Below are 17437 nucleotides of genomic sequence, written 5' to 3'. Positions count from 1 at the left end.
GAAGAGGAAAATAAATGCGTCAAAAATCGCTGGAATATTTGAAAACTTTGCGGGTGAACATCGGGGAATGCGTACGCCTTCATCGTATGGAGAAAATGGAATATTATATATTATATATACTATATAGTATTAAATATATAATTATTTATAGGTATATACTATACTGTATATAGTATAGAGTACTATATATATATTATATGATACATATATTAATATATAAAGTATATATGAGAAATGTAATATATAGTTTAACGTTAGTATATTATTTATTATTATAGTTATGTTATATTAATAGTATATATATTATATATATGATATATTTATATAGGTAATTATATGTAATATTATATATATATATAGATATATATATGGTAATATATATATATATATATCTATTATATATATTATTATGATATGTACAGTATATAGTATCGTAGTTTATACTTATATATATTAATGTTACATTTTATATGATGTACATATAATATACTAAAGTATTTATATATGTACATAGTACTATCTATATATTATATAATTATGACATATAGTATATCAGTATACATATATACTATATATATGTTAACAGTAGTTACCGTATATCATTGTATATATATACTTATATTATAAGTTAATATATATATATTATATATATATAATAATATTATATATATATATATTTATATACTATGCTATTATATTTATATATATATGTACATATAATATACTATATTATATATGTATATTAACTATTATTATGCTACATATATATATATATTATATATATTTTATATATAGATATATGATATATTACTATATATAATATATCTATATAGTTATATTATTTATATTATATATTATAATATAGTATAGTATATATTACTACATATATGTCATACATATATGATATCATATATATATAATATATATTATGTATTATACACTATCATATATATTTATGCTACATATATGTCATTTATATATATAGTATATCACATTATCGTATTTATATATAGGTAAAGCTTATGTCAACTTCAAGTGGATAGGGAATAAAGGTCATCCACCACTTTTGTTAACCATTGATATTTGCATTGGGATCCGTGATAAATATGGAAGACTCTTTTAAGATTTGTGCATCTTGTTGATAGCACAAATTCTTGAGACAAAGATAAGTGGATAAACAAGTTTGGGTGGACCAGGCCTCCTATCCACTTTAGTGGATTGGGTTTTTCTTCTTCTTTCTCTCTCTCAATACATATATTAATCATAACTTCACTACATACATTTATAAAATTTTATATATATATATTATTATATATATATTTATATATAATATATATATAATATATAGTCATTATGATATATATATATATATATATATAGTATATATATCATAATATATATATAGTAATTATACTATTATATATATATATACCATAATATAGTATATAATAACATATATATACTATAGTAATATATATACATATACAGATATATAGATATATATAATATATATAATAATTATTATACGTATATATATATATTATATAAATATATATATTATATATATTACTATACCCAAAGCTCAGCCTCTCCACAACGAACCCCAGCCGCAACTCCGCCACGACTCCGACACCGCTGCCGCGAGATCCCTCCTTCCTTTCCTCCTCCACGACCAATCGCCGCCCGCCTCTCCGCCACGAACCCCAGCTGCAACTCCGCCTCCTCCTCCTCCGCCATTAAGCACTCCTCCCCTCCCTTAAATCCTCAGATTTCAGCAAAGGGGAGCTCACTTCTGGATATAGGGTTTGCGGTTCTTCTTTAACTCAAATTCAAGCTCCTTGGTTCTAGATTTAGCCTCAGGTGCCCTCCTTCGACGGGATTTCGTCAATCTCTCTCTAAACTCAGGTAAGGATCACGCCCTAATTTTCTATTTTCACATTAATTTGCGTGGTTCAAGTTGAATTCAAATGCGTACCAACTTTGTTTAATACTGAGGATTGATTTTGATTCTAACAGAGCTTGTACTAATTCATGAGGAAGAATCCATATTATAAAATATTTTGATGATGTCTCAAGCTTACCCCTGAAAATTGTTATCTGCTAATTTCATAATTTATTCTGATATTTTGGAAGGAATATCTTTTCAGCTGTGACCTTCAATCTTAAACCGGAGTATGCTTTAGTTTGTTTTTTTAAAGTTTTTTTTAGTTTTTTTAGTTTCTTTTGTGAGGAAGGGTATGTTTCAGTTATGATAGGTCTCTCCTACATGTCACTTTGTTAGTGTGATACTTGGTATTGATAGTGAAAAATTAGCAAACTCCCGAAACAGGGATTTCGTTTGTATTGATAAGAATAGCTTATTACAAACTAATGAATCGAAATTACAATAGAAGCGGAGGGAAGACCCTTCTTGTTTAACGTGGGGACTTTGGTAGCTATAGGACGCCTCGCTCGGTTCCCGCATCGAGTCTGCTTCCCTTGGACGATTCGACCGAGGTTGCTGGTGAGCTTCAGTACGCAGTAGAAGCTCGTGCTAGTCGAGTTTGGGTTTTTGAGTTTGATGGTGATCAGGGCCCGAAGCTAGGGGAAGATGCTACAGTGCAAAGGTCATGCAAAGAGCTTGTCGTCAACTCCCTCAAGAGTTGAGAGCTATGATTCAGCTAACTGATCAATTAACTGTGAATTAATCGAACTTCTGCACTTGCTGAACCTGCTCAACTGCTGACCCTTGAACCTTTTGAACCTTGACCACCACTCTTCCATGGCCGGAAGAAGTTCTTAAATAAAGGAGAGACAGCGTGACCACTCATTGAATCATAAGATATGACCATGTACTGTTGGGAGATACCATGCTCCTCACTTGTACCGTGAGTGGCTGTTTGAGGGGCTCGAAGCACTGTACTTTCCCCCTTCACGTTGTGGGAAATGGGGAGGTCCACTCCTGTACGTGATACTACGACTGCCTAATACTCGAGTGAGTCTAGCAAGCTCGTCGATTGCTTGGTAGTTTTTCAGTGTTTTTGTGCTTCGCGGTCGACCGCGATATTTCCATGGTCGACCGCCGAACTCATCATTGCTTTCTCAACGACTATATTCTGATTTGATTCTCTGAGGCTATTTTGGTCTTTTCAAGTTGGTTTTGGATGATATTTTGAGTGAGTATAAATACCCCATTGCTCTTCTCTTTTAATAGACCAAGAGTTTGTTTTTACAATAAGTTTTAACAAGAGATTAAGAGTTGTTTAAGAGCCGTTTAAGCTGATTTCGTTAATCTGTTCCAAAAGAAGTTTTCTATAACAAGAAGAAGTTTTCAACTCCTATTTGGGATCATCATCTACTGTTCTTCTTGTTTATTGAGAAGTTTTCTAAACTCTTTCTTATATAGCTTATTGATTCATTTTCATAACTTAGCTATATTTTATTGAGTTACATATTTTCATTCAATGTTATCACACACACTGTATTGAGCTTAATATTCCATACTATATATTGTGGGTTGTGGTGTGTGATTTAGTGAGTGTGAGCTTCATTTATGTTCTTATTTGTTATCGAGAACAAACCATTGTATTTAATCATTGTTGTGAGTATCACTTGTAATACACTTGTACACCGAGAGAAGTGTGAGGCATGAGACGGGGTCGAATCCAATAGGAGTGGCGTTGGTTGACGAACCTAGGGAGAGGTTGCATCCGAGCACTTGAGGAGGAGGACACGGGCTAAGTTCCTACAATTAGTGTGTAAAGTGTGATTGCATAGTGTTTGTTGTGTGAGAGTTTTCGATAAACATGTAAACCAAGTGTGTAGAAATTCTGGCTTCCAAACCGGATTATGATAGTGGAGATCTTCTCGAGGTGAGGAGCGGGGGACGTAGGTCGTGGTGACCGAACCTCATAAACATATCGTGTGTTTGTGTTTTGCTTAGCGTATATTTTATTTGTGGCTATTCATATCATTCTTGCTCATATCTATCTCATATCATTCTTGCAAGAACAAATTAATCAATTATTTTAATTGGAATTTAATCGGGATTAGATTAGCATAAGACCCTAATCACCCCCCTCTAGGGTCTAACAGAGTGGTGCTTCACCTTTCTTCGGTGAAACGAAACTCCCGATCGAGTCATTTCTTCGCTATTTTGTTGTCCCGTAAACTCGTATGTTTCGTCAACCGCTTCATACACTTGTTAGCTTCCTTATGGTATTAGATAATCCTTGTTGACTTGGATAATAATGTTCATCGTCTTTTCTCCATTCGAGCTGTGTACGGGAACCTATATGCAATTTTTGACGCCTATAGATACCCCCTCCAAAGTGTTTTAGTCTTATTCTTTTATAGAGGAGTCTGGAATACTTTAGATATGATACACGTGGCCTTCAATTCATTGACTTATTTAGCTTTTAGTCTATTCAATATTTTGTTGAATAGCTAAAATTCTTCTGGTGCTGCATTTATCGTCTGACCGTTGTCGAAATCTTAAACTGAAGCTGGCATGTTGATTTTCAAATTATAGCTCATGTCATTGAATCAATGTTGATTTGATTATCTTCATTGGCGGTTCATATCTGAATTGCGATTGAAGTCCCAAATGTATCCTTTGACCTATAATTGATCTAAGCCTTGTTTCGGTGAAAATTGTCGATGCGTTAGCGTTGACTCATGCCTACCCGTTGACCGACATTGACTCATGGCTACGCGTTGACTGGCGTTAACCTTCATCGTAACACACTGACCGACATTTGACCTTTGTCGTAATGTGTTGACTGGAGTTTGACCATCGTCGTAATGCATTGATTGATGTTAAAATAGTTTATACTCGTAAGTATATTAGAGTCTATACAGTTTAAGCTCTTAAGGAGTTGGAGTGGGGAGGAATAGTTTATACTCGTATACTCCTGAGAGTTTCGTGAATCAGTTTAACCACATGTACCCATCGGAGGTTTAAGGAGGTGTAGTTTATATTCATTTACTCATCGGAGTGTAGGAAGAGCAAGCTGAGAATACATCAGAGGCTCGTCAGGTTGAGCTCTTTGTGATAGATTGGATTGTAGGACCAACTGTAGATGCTGGTACAACTACTATCTCTAAAGCTACCCTAGCGCTCGAGTCACGAGACTAACTGATGAAGTTGATGCGTCAATGACTATTAAAGCTGATTGAAGATGAAGCCTGTACAAGTTTTATGAATAGAAGCTCTCCAAGTTAGAAGAGCGAATTCGTCATCACAAGCTATTCATTATAGGAATTTTAGCAAACCCTCAACCAACAATAAATTTGATGAGCCTTTACCAACTACCGCTTGAGTCGGGCTAGCATGTAGATTGTCTAAGTCCGTTCTACATATAATGTTGTGCTAGAAGAATGAACTCTTTTAGACTTAGTTTTTTGATATCGAATACATAGACTTTATCGTTTTTATGGGAACGCACCACCCGACAACGTGTGTTAGGCGTAGGTTAATCTCTAATTAAGGATCGAGATAGTGTCCCCTATGCATGTAAGGCATGGGTTTTAGCATTATTAATAACAACCTGTCATGATGTCGAATACGTGGGCTTTGCTATTTTCACGGGAATACGCTACCAAGTAGCATGTGTTAGATACAGACTTATCTCTATTAAGGGATAATGATAAAGTTCCCCATGCGTGTAAGGCATGGATTGTGTCTTCTCTTTGGGTAAAGATGAACCTGGTGTTGGAGAGAAAGAATTTTATATTCTATCTTCAGGTCTTCTCTTAGGGCAAAGACGAACCCCATGCTGGAGAGGAAGAATTTTATATTCTATCTCCTACTATAAAAGAAACTCAAAGTGGGATCTCCACTTCGAGAATTCTGAAGGATGAAATTAAGAGTGGGATCTCCACTCCGAGAAACGAAAAGATTTAGAAAACCCTAACTGTTTAAATGTTTAGTTATCCAATCTAAAAATGAATTTCTCATTTATCGAGATAAAATTCTAACTTTAGCCCTAACTGTTTAAAGGTTTGACCAAAGGGGATATTGAGATGATCCTAACTATTTAAAGGTTTGATCACTCAATGTGGGTGGAAGCCTCTTGTTTATCAAAAGGGGATTTCGGTTTTGGTCCTAACTGTTTAAAGGTTTGACCAAGATGGATTTTGAGACGACCTTAACTGTTTAAAGGTTTGATCGTTTAATTTGTGGACCTCTCGTTCATGGAAGAAATCGAGAGAGGATTTTGGTTGTGGTCCTAACTATTTAAAGGTTTGACCAAGTGGGAATGGAGGAACGACCCTAACTATTTAAAGGTCTAGTCATCCGATGTGGAAGTGGACCTATCGTTCATGGAAGGATCGAGAGGGGATTTTGGTTGTGGTCCTAACTGTTTAAAGGTTTGACCGAATGAGATTAGAATGAACCTAACTGTTTAAAGGTTTAATCGTCCAATTTGGAAATGGACCTCCCGTTCATGGAAGGAATCGAGAGGGATTTTAATTGTGGTCCTAACTGTTTAATGGTTTGACCGAATGAGATTTGGAACGAATCTAACTTTTTAAAGGTTTAATCGTCTAATTTGGAAGTGGACCTCTCGTTCATGGAAGGAATCTAGAGGGGATTTTGGTTGTGATCCTAACTGTTTAAAAGTTTGACCGAGTGGGAGTGGGGTGATACAAATAACAGTGGGAGTGCTAATTTGTATAGATCAATGTGTTAATACATTGGGAGATTCTGGTGTTAAGGATTTTAACATGAAGGTGTTTGAAACTTTCACTACTATGTCTGGATTCTAACAATGGAAGTGTTGAGTACACAGACACAACAGGAGTTTGAGTGGATGTAATCATGAAGAATTTTGTGGACCCACTGTCAATTGATTTGATCAGTGAGGGATTTTGTGATGGAGGACTATGAATTGTTTAGCAATTCACAATTACACAATGGTGGTTTCGCAAGGGAAAATTGACTTGATGAAGTCATTGAATCTCATCTCAATGATAGAGTGCTCTAGAAGTCATAGTGGGAGGGTTTTAATCATATTGGAAATGATTAAATAGCCAAAGTGGGAGGTTTTTAATCATTTTTTATCATGATTAGGAATCAATTGATTTTGGATTATCCTTAAGAATACCTTGTGTTGTATTCTCCAAGATCTTCCCATTTGAATGCATTGAGGTATTCCATCCCTAGCTCTTTGGCAAACTTGAATCCAATTGTATTCGGCCATGTTGCCGGTTATCCTTAAGAATATTATGTGTAATATTCTCCAGGAACTTTCTATCAAAGGTAGGGATCAGTTTAGCCTCATATACCAATTAGAGGTTTGGAAAACATCTTATACTCGTATACCCATTAGAGTAAAAAGGAGTAGTAGTTTAACCTTATATACCTATAGGAGGATAGGTCGTCGTTATTTGGCTTGTTTTTCCGTTATGACGTCAGAGTCAATTAAAACATGGATTTTGTTTTTGAGGCTGCATGAAGCCTTGGTTGGATGAAGAATCTTCCCATGGTATGCACAATATTTTGGATCCGTAATCCTCTTAGCTCCCTTCTGATCTTTAATAGGTGGTAGCTCGATTTTGCCGTTGGCGAGGAGGTACTTCAAGATGGCTGGAACTTCATCATCTTTGAAAGAATACTCATTCTAGAACCTTCGATCAGGAGTCCTTCGTTGTTTTTGAGGTTGTTGTTGTGACTTTTGATTAACATCAACAGAAACCACAAGTGCTGTTAGCTGGTGTCTCTTGGCCTTCTTTCTTTTGAGGAAGTACTCGACCTATTCTCCATGTAGTTTTAATTCCTTCCAGGTGGTTGAGGGGACAATCCCATAACTTCGAGGACATCGAGGGAGAGATTATGATGGCAGGTCTAGAGTATGAACTCCTCTGTGACCGGATCTCGGCAATTCATTGCCTTATTTCAGAAGCGTTTGATGATGGTGTCAACTGACTCTCTATTCTTCTGCTTCTCGTCTAGAAGAGCTCCAATTGACACTTTAGTGTCATCATCGAAGAAATTGTAGATGAATGAGTTTTACATATCATCCCAGCAATTGATGCTTCTTGGCTTGAGACATCGATGCTAATTGAAGGCATCCCCATGAAGGGTGCTTACAAATAACCGAATCATCAAGGGTTCATGTCCAGATATCATTCCTAGGTAGGACTTGAAGTAGATTAAATGGTGAGTGGGCAAACATCTCTCGTCAAACAGTGTGAAGTTAATTAGATTGAACTTCACTAGGTATAGGATTGAATTCCACTCTCTTGGCTATGGACACGGGATACCAGTCTTCTTCACCTCTTGAGCAGTCATCAAGGTATTAATTTTGCTCTCGAGGTCTTTCATCTTCTGGTCCTCTTTGCATGTATTTTCCTTTGGGTGATTTTGGGGAGGAACAACGAGGCCACCCTTAGTGTTATTATTGTCGATGGGACTACCCCAAGCGTCTATGTTGTTGGGAGGGGTATCGACATTGATATTTTCTTCAACTTTCGAATCGCTATCTAGTTGATTGGTAGTGTTGTTTATGACTGGATTCATCACGCTGATTTGATAAATCTTGAAGTTGTTAGGCATGTAAATCCTTGACCCGTTATACGGCCATCTCCATTTTGATTTTAAAATCTTCTTTCTGTTTGGCCAAGGCTTCTTAAAGAAGTTGAGCCACTTGTTCGGTATTGATCATGAATACTTCTCGAGCTCACCCCATGCTAAACATTGTATCGTTGGAAGCAATTGCGAAGCTAGTATCCGAAAGTATGTCTTTCGAAGATAGTCCTTCATGCATCCTCGGGTAATCCACATGTTTGACGGCTTCTAGCTAGAGCTAAGACATTCATTGGGCTATTCCCGAATTGACTTTTCTTCCTAGAGAAAAGTCAGGATTAGAGCTGTTCGAGGCAATTGCTGACTTTCCTTTGTCAACCATGTTGATAGTGACTTCAGGGAATTTGTCCTCTTGACCGGTTGATTTTCTTTTGCGAAAATGTCTTGACTTGGGTTTCGACACTTCAGAGGGAAGCATTTGGAATACTGAGAGCCTCCGTGGAGCTGTCCTGGGGTAGCTACATACTGATAATACTTCCCTGATTAACCTCTCACAAGGACAGTGAGAGTCTTATCCTAGAATACTTCTCTTTTGAGATTTGTATGTACCCCCAGTCCGATAGTACAACTCATCGGCATTATAGCCAGAGCAACCTATTAGCTATTTACTTAAATTTTTAGATATAATGTCGCCTTTTATCAGACATGTTTTCTTCTGAATAGGTAACGCCTTGCTGGTGTTTGCAGGAGTCACACGTCTGGAATCACACCCTCATGAAGGTGAAACCTTAATGGGCTCCTGATTCTATACACACACCCCCAGGCGGGTGGTTCCAGGAATCAATTTGTTAGGAGTGTGCATACGACCCCCAATCTGAATAGTTGCTCGGGAATTATTCAGCGCACTCAAGTGTTCCTAAATAGGAGTTTTGTTTTGATCTTCGTGTAGAAGACCAAGGCAATCCTTCAACAAAATCCTAAACTTAGAGAGATCCACGCTGCCGTAGGGCTTTACCGGAGGTAGAGGAGCAACAGGAGCGGGATCAGAAGTTGATGGAGGCTGGGTAGCAGTCTTGGAGCTAGAATTAGATGAGAGACATGACTAGTGTCTCTGCCCAAGTGGAGGCATCTTGGCTATTTTCGGTGTCATTCTTGGCGTCGTTTTGACCTTTGGCACCCAAACTTCCTTGGATTTTGGTGATTACTTGACCACTTATTCTTTTTATAATTTATAATTCTTATGCCTTTTGCACAAGGATTCGTACGTGTCCAAGAAGTGCATGGCGTTTCTAGATGCGCTCCTCAAGAGTAGAACATGTCCATTTGACACAAACCTATTTGTTAGTCGGCAGTTGGGAGGAGGAACCCATTGCTTGCTACGGTGAAGGCTTAGTCATTTGGCACCTTTAGAATTCTAAATCCGCTTGATAGCGGAATCCATCCACCTACTCCAGAGCTTTGACAAATTGACGAGCAAGACATTAACGCTAGCTTTGACGAGCCCTCTTTATCAGAATTAGTGCGCCATCAATGGGAAACTCCTTGACTTTTGAGGAGTTTTCACGAGCATCAGATCCGGCTTCCTTGGATGTCAGAGAGGAGTTTTCAACAGCAATTAGGTGAAGATCGTCATTCTGGGCCTTCAGATCTAAAGACCAACGAACCTTCTTCAGGGAAGTGGTATTCCCGTGCTTGCAAGGAGCTGAAGGAGGAGGAGGAGGATACGTACTCCTTGAACTTTTACTAGATGAATTCATACTCAACCTCTTCATCTACCTGGATCTTGATCATCGACTGTGGTACGACAACCTCGTCAGCAAGGTTGTTGGCTCCCACTGTGGTCGTCAGCGTGTTCGCGTTGAAAGTTGATTTCTTTAAAAAATTCATTACAACTTCAGGCATTTACAACGGATTCAAAAGAGGGATCTTTTTATAAGATCTCTCTACACAAAGAAAATTAAAAAAATTACAACTTTCTAGAAAACACACGCAAAGAGATCGTTTATTGGTCTTCTGCTTGTGTAGGATCTTTGCCGATACCGAGGTTTATCCGTAGAGCACCAAATGATCAAATCTGATTTATTTTGTTGCCTCACAAAGGAGACAAGAAATTTAAATGAATATCTCAGCAACGGTAAGATAAACGCTCTTCTCGAGATCACAACAATGGTGCGATCTTAAGGGAAGCGAATGAACAAGGCTAAAGCAGTTGTAGATCTATCAAACTCTCCTCCTTTTTGTCAAAGAACTCACTAAGAACTTGCTTCCTCCTTGTTGAAAATTATGCTCCTCACTCTCCAATTCGACTGGGCTTCGTCGTTGCTCCGAAATTCCCAACCCTGTGAATTAAGGCCCTAAGGCTGTATTTATAGGCTTCAGAAGCTCCATTTTCGGATAAGAACGAACGATTTGATATTATCCTTAGTTGTAACCACTTAACCATATTCAAAGATAGCCCCAAATCAGTTGGAGAGGTTTTACACTGAAGGATTCCCTAAATCTTTTTGAAAAACAGGTTTTCGGGAGGTTATTTGAGGGAAAACAACCTTCCTAGACATGAGACACCATTGGTGTTGTAGGGAGTGAAAATTGCCTAAAGAGTTTGGCTCCGTCTGCCAATAGCTTGGGCTCGTATGCTCTCCAGTATGAGCCAAACATCGCCTAATTATTGAGCTCGCCCACAGAGCTCAATCATTCCTATTTATTAAGCTCGCCTGTAGAGCCTAATCACTCCTGTTTGTTGAACTCGCTCGTAGAGCTCAACCTCACCTCTTTATTGAGCTCACCCGTAGAGCTTAACCCTGCCTGTTTGTTGAGCTTGCTCGTAGAGCTCAACCTCGCCTCTTTATTAAGCTTGCCCGTAAAGCTCAACCCCGCTTGTCTATTGAGCTCGCCCGCAGAGCTCAGTCGCCTCTCCTTGTTGAGCTCACCCGTAGAGCTCAACCTCGCCTCTTTATTGAGTTTGTCCGCAGAGCTCAACCTCGCCTGTCTATTGATCTCGCCCGCAGAGCTTAGTCGCCTCTCCTTATTGAGCTCACCCATCTCAACCTCACCTCTTTATTGAGCTCGCCCATAGAGCTTAACCTCACCTGTCTATTAAGCTTACCTACAAAGTTCAGTCGCCTTTCCTTGTTGAGCACGCCCGTAGAGCTCAACCTCACCTCCTTGTTGAGCTCGCCTGTAGATCTCAACCTCACCTCCTTATTGAACTCGCCCGTAGAGCTTAACCTTGCCTGTTTATTGAGCTCGCCAGTACAAGTTCAACCTCACCTGAATGCTTCGCTCGTCCAAACCTAATTGCAACTTAGCGGTCGTAATTAACTCTACCTGACGTCTCGAACGACTAAGGGTAGGAAAGAAATTTTAGCATTAAGCCTAAAAGAAACTTTTCGATAACTCATCATACTGAGCGGAATAGTATGGCTAGTTCGATTCAAACGGTAATCGGTAAAGGCAAATCAAACCCATTGACAGCTGGGGATTTGCTAAAAATCCTAAGAGAAACAAGAGAAAAGGAGTATATGAACATGACATTGGATAGCAAAAGCATAAACTTCATTCATATGCTGATTTTGGAGACAATACATTCTAACAAAGTTATGACAATGCATTCGAATGAAGTCATAACAATGTACGCATGCAAAAATAACAAAGAAGTGCCCTAAGGTCAATCCACTCCGCCGAACCTAGTCCAGCACACTGAAGGAGGCGAGCTTAGCTTTAATAGCGACTATCTCCTTCGCCCGATCTGCTCGGACCTATTCCTCTGACTCCTTCCAGATCTTGGCCTCAAAAGACGCGGCAGCCAGAGTCTTCTTGACGCAGCGCCTGGAGGGCTTGCATCTCCCTTTCAACAGCGCTGTGAACATTCACACTTTCAAATTGCAAGCCTTTCAGGGTTAACTCTTCCTCGATGAGCTGGGCCTTCATTCGAGCAATGGTGGAGGCTAAAGCATCTATCTCGGCCTGCAATAGGCGTTGTCGATTAAGAAGATGTGTGACGAGAGTTCCTTTGTCTGATAGGTTCCTCTCTAGAATCTCCTGCTCCTACGCCCCTCTAATCTGAGCCTGAGCTATGAGCCGCTCCACTTTAGGTTCTGAGTCCATGCGCAACCGACCTTCCAAGCATGTCAAACATAGCTCGAAGCCGAGAAGGCTTACTAGGCAACGTGAAGCTTGTCAAACCTCGCCCAAACGCCTAAAATCGGCTACGCAATTCATGAGGAAAAACTTAAAATCTGCATAAGTCCCCCAACCAAGGCTAACACTAGAGATCACTTGTTTCATAGCGTTCTCCAGTTGCCTGAGGAAGTCCTCATGCAACAGACCTTCTAAGCGCATCAAACATAGTTCGAAGCCGAGAAGGCTTACCAGGCAACATGAAGCTTGTCGGATCTCGCCCAAATGCCTGAGATCGGCTACGCAATTCATGAGGAAAGGCTTAAAGTCTGTATAAGTTCCCTAACCAAGGCTAACATTGGAGATTTCTTGTTTCATAGCATTCTCCAATTGCCTGAGGAGGTCCAGCATAGATCTAGAGCTCGGGGAGGCAGATTCTTGACTCACAGGAATCATGGCGATAGGCTGGATTAGGGGGATAGCCCCTTCACCATCAAGAGGAGACTGTGAGGAGGACTATGGGGTAGAAGCGGGAGTGGATTCTTCCTCCTCATCATCAGAGAGGATGACAAGTTCGGGTCAAACAGGATCAGATCCTGCAACTAAAATCCCTTCTCGAGCTGCAAAATAAATGGAATGAAGTCAGAAATTTTGGCTCAAAAGGTTAGAAAGTTTTTAAGTCCTGAAGACAGGTAGCCTACGAAGCACAGGAGAGCTCCACCATGTGAGCGAGCAAACAGAGCTCACCTAACAAAGGCAGAAGGTCGCCTGACAATCGAGCTCGCCTGACAGAAGCTAAAAGCTCGCCTAACAAGCAGAGCTCGCTAGTAAAACAAGGCTCACCTATCGGAGGCAGGAGCTCACACACCAAGCAGAGCTCGCCTGACAAATGACACTCACTTAAGCGGAGTTTGCCTAAGCAGTAGAACCTTGTCGGAGTCGATAAAGTTCTTCACGGAAAATGAACAAAAGTTGTTCATCTTCCCAGTCTCATGGGTTCATGAACTTGGTTCAGTCCCATAGTTTTTAAAGCCTTAGCGGCAGTGGAGGAAGAGGAAGCCCCCTTCTTCCCCTTCAAAGCACATGCTTTCACTCTTAGGTCTGTCTCAAACTTGCGGAGACTGAGTTTTCTTTGAGAAATCTTGAGCAAGAGAGTTCGTGAGCATAGTGATCTCCCTACAAAGGAGATGAGTGCTATATATGCGAGATCTCAATGGTCAATATTCGCCAGCTCCATCGAGGTGAGCAGTTCGGATTGCCTGCAGACAGTTCGATTCAGCAGTTCAAATCGAATGACCATGAGTGAGATGAGACTTTCAGAATTCCACATGAATGGCCAAGATCTGGCGATTTATACATGATCTCCCATCAAAGCGGCTGTCGAGATTGAGAGCGCCGCTGAACAAACGGCTTAGATCAAGCGCGTGGAGATGAGGCACCCCTGTCAAACCACGTTTAACATGATCTGACGTGCCCACGTTGCCTCAGCTGACGTACCCACGTCACCTCAGCTGGTGAGAAACACGTAGCTCACCCACCACCCTCTTGAGCTCGCTTGATGCTCGAGCTCGCCTACCAAGTAGCTCGATCTTGCCTGAGGCGTGAGCTCGCTTACCGAGCAGCTCGAGCTTGACTGATGCTTGAGCTCGCTTGCCAAGTGGCTTAAGCTCGCCTGATGCTTGAGCTCGCTTGCCAATCAGCTTGAGCTTGCCTAATGCTTGAGCTCACCTGCCAAACAGCTCAAGCTCGCCTGCCAAGCAGCTCGAGCTCACCTACACCTCATTGATCTCGCCTAAAAGGCTCAACACATCCAAGGCATCCGAGCTTGCTTGGACCAAGGAACAACGATCCTATCTCAAGCTATTTAGAGCAAATGAAAGCATATGCACAAGTTATTTGAGATGCAATGAGTGGATAATAAAGGCACAATTTCATTTCATAACAGCATGTTTTGAGACAATTCATTCGAACAAAGAAAATAAAGACATCTCAAAATCTACCCTGTTGAACTTAATCCAGTAAAGTGAAGGATGCGAGCTCAGTCTTAACAACGGCTAGCCTCTTCGTTCGGTCAGCTCAGAGCTGCTCCTCAGCTTCCTTCTGGAGTTCGGCCTCAGCAAGAGCATCAACAGCTGCATCTTCTCGACGCAGCACATGGAGAGCTTCCATCACTTCTCTATAACCACCATGAACTCTGGTGCTCTCGAGCTTAAAGTCCTTCAGGGTTGCCTCGCCCTGGGTAGTCCTGACCCCTGTATGCTCAGTGATGTTGTTGTAAACATCCATCTTGGACTGCAAACAACGTTGTCACACACAAAAATTCATGACAATAGCTTCTTTCTCCAATATCCTCCTCTTCTGAGCTTTGCGTTCATAAGAAGCTTTGATCCGAGCTTCGATTATGAGTGTCGCTACCTCATCACGAGGGTCGTTGAACACCAACTCTTCCAAGAGATGCATGACTTCCTCTAGGCAAAGGAGTAGAAGTGGAAGAAGGTGCCCCACCCAATGCTAACGATAGAGATGGTTTGCTTCATAGCATTCTCTAACCATCGGATGAGGCCTTGCACGGATCCGAGATCCGGAGAAGCAGATTCTTGACCCGGGGCCATCACCGCAATTAGCTACACCCGGGGGAGAGGCCCATCGTCATCAACGGGTGGCCTCCATCCAAGACCCCATATGTTTGATGGGTTAGGAACTCAAGACTTACACTGAGGTTGTGGAGAATATGTCTGCGCAGACACTAGAGTGGGCCACTCCCCTTCATCGTCAGATATTAGAATAGGCTCAGACTCCGATCTCGCTGGCCTCCTCTTGCGGGCGATCTCCTCGTATCGGTCTGCTTCCTCTATGGAAAGAGGTCTCTTCCCAGAGGATCTCTGATTGCAAGGCCTAGCAACCAGGGCCTTCTCTTGAGCTACGAAATACAACGAGAGAAAATTAGAAACTTTGACTTAAAAGTTAAAAAATTCTCTAAGTCGTCGAAACTAACAGCCTACAATGTCCAACCAATGTTCAAATAGGTGGGTTAACAAAGCTCGCCTGACAAGCTGAGCTCGCCTGACAAGGCAAGAGCTCGCCTGACAGCTAAGCTCGCTGGATTGGCCGAACCTCGCCTGAGTAGGCGAAGCTCACCAGAAAATGAACAAGAGCATGTTCATCTCCTCTATCTTCGATCCATGGTCCTTAACTTACCATGATTAGGTTGACCCATGCCGGAGGTGGCTGTAGCAGCAGCGACGGAAGAAGAGGCTATCCTCCTCACCTTGGAAGCAATCCTCTTGGGGGTCATATTGAGTTCGAGGAAGAATGAGGACGAGAGCTCTGAGTTTCTTCAAAATTTTAAGCAAAGAGTTCGATAGCACAGTAACCTCCCGATGAAAGAGAAGAGTGTACTGTATAGGCAAAATCTCTAGGGTTAAGATTCGCTAGCTCCACGAAGCAAACGGTTTAGATCGCATGTAGACCGTTTGATTCAACAGTTAGAATCAAACGGTCACGAGTGAGGCGGGATGTTCAGAATTCCACATGAACGACCAAGATCCGGCGATTCAAGCATGATCTCTCGTCAAATTGATGGTTGAGATCAAGGACGCAATCAAATCCACAGCTTAGATCGAGCGCATGAAAACGAGGCATCGCCTTAGCTTGCAAGAGTAGGAGCCCGCCCGCGGACACGCGATTTTCCCTCATAAACTTGGACCTCGCCTACACTCCATCGAGGTCGCCTGAAGAGTTCAACTCGACCAAAGGGCTCAAATTGGCTCAAACCAAGAAATAGTGAGACTTTTCATTCAAAGTATTCCAGACCACATTTAACCTGATTTAGGTCTGAAAACTTTGAAGGTGGTCATGTAGGCAGTGAGAATTACCTAAAGGGTCTGGCCCCGCATACCAATAGTTTGGCTTGTCTGCTCAAGTACGAGCTAAACATCGCCTGATTATTAAGCTCGCCCGCATTGCTCAATCACTCCTGTTTATTGAGCTCGCCCACAGAGCCCAATCACTCCTGTTTGTTGAGCTCTCCCGTAGAGCTCAACCTTGCCTCTTTATTGAGCTCGCCTATAGAGCTCAACCCCGCCTGTTTGTTGGGCTCGCCCGTAGAGCTCAACCTCACCTCTTTATTAATCTCGCCCACAGAGCTCAACCTCGCCTATCTATTGATCTTGCCTACAGAGCTCAGTTGCTTCTCATTGTTGAGCTCGCCCGTAGAGCTTAACCTCACCTTTTTATTGAGCCTACCCGCAGAGCTCAACCTCACATATCTATTGAGCTTGCCCATAGATCTCAGTCTCCTCTCCTTGTTGAGCTCGCCCATAGAGCTCAGCCTCACCTCTTTATTGAGCTCGCTCGCAGAGCTCAACCTCGTCTGTCTATTGAGCTCACCCACAGAGCTCAGTCGCCTCTCCTTGTTGAGCTCGCCCGTAGAGCTCCACCTTGCCTCTTTATTAAGCTCGCCCATAGAGATCAACCTCGCCTATCTATTGAGCTCGCCCGTAGAGCTTAGTCGCCACTCATTATTGAGCTTGCCTGTAGAGCTCAACCTCATCTCCTTGTTGAGCTCGCCCATAGAGCTCAACCTCGCCTCATTATTGAGCTTGCCCGTAGAGCTCAACCTCGCTTGTTTGTTAAGCTCACCAGCACGAGTTCAACCTCGCTTGAATGCTTCGCTTGTCCACATGAGCCAAGCACACCTATAGGGAGTTTACCTATAGGGAGTTGTCTGCATGAACTCCGCTTGACAACGAATGCCAGCTCACACGTTGGAGGGGCCCTCTAGTCAACCTTGCCTATTCGCCAAGCTCG

This window comes from Asparagus officinalis, chromosome 5, assembly GCF_001876935.1.
Source record: "Asparagus officinalis chromosome 5, Aspof.V1, whole genome shotgun sequence".
Classification (NCBI taxonomy): Eukaryota; Viridiplantae; Streptophyta; class Magnoliopsida; order Asparagales; family Asparagaceae; genus Asparagus; species Asparagus officinalis.
The sequence above is the reverse complement of the archived record's forward strand: the minus strand, read 5'-3'. Positions refer to the sequence as shown.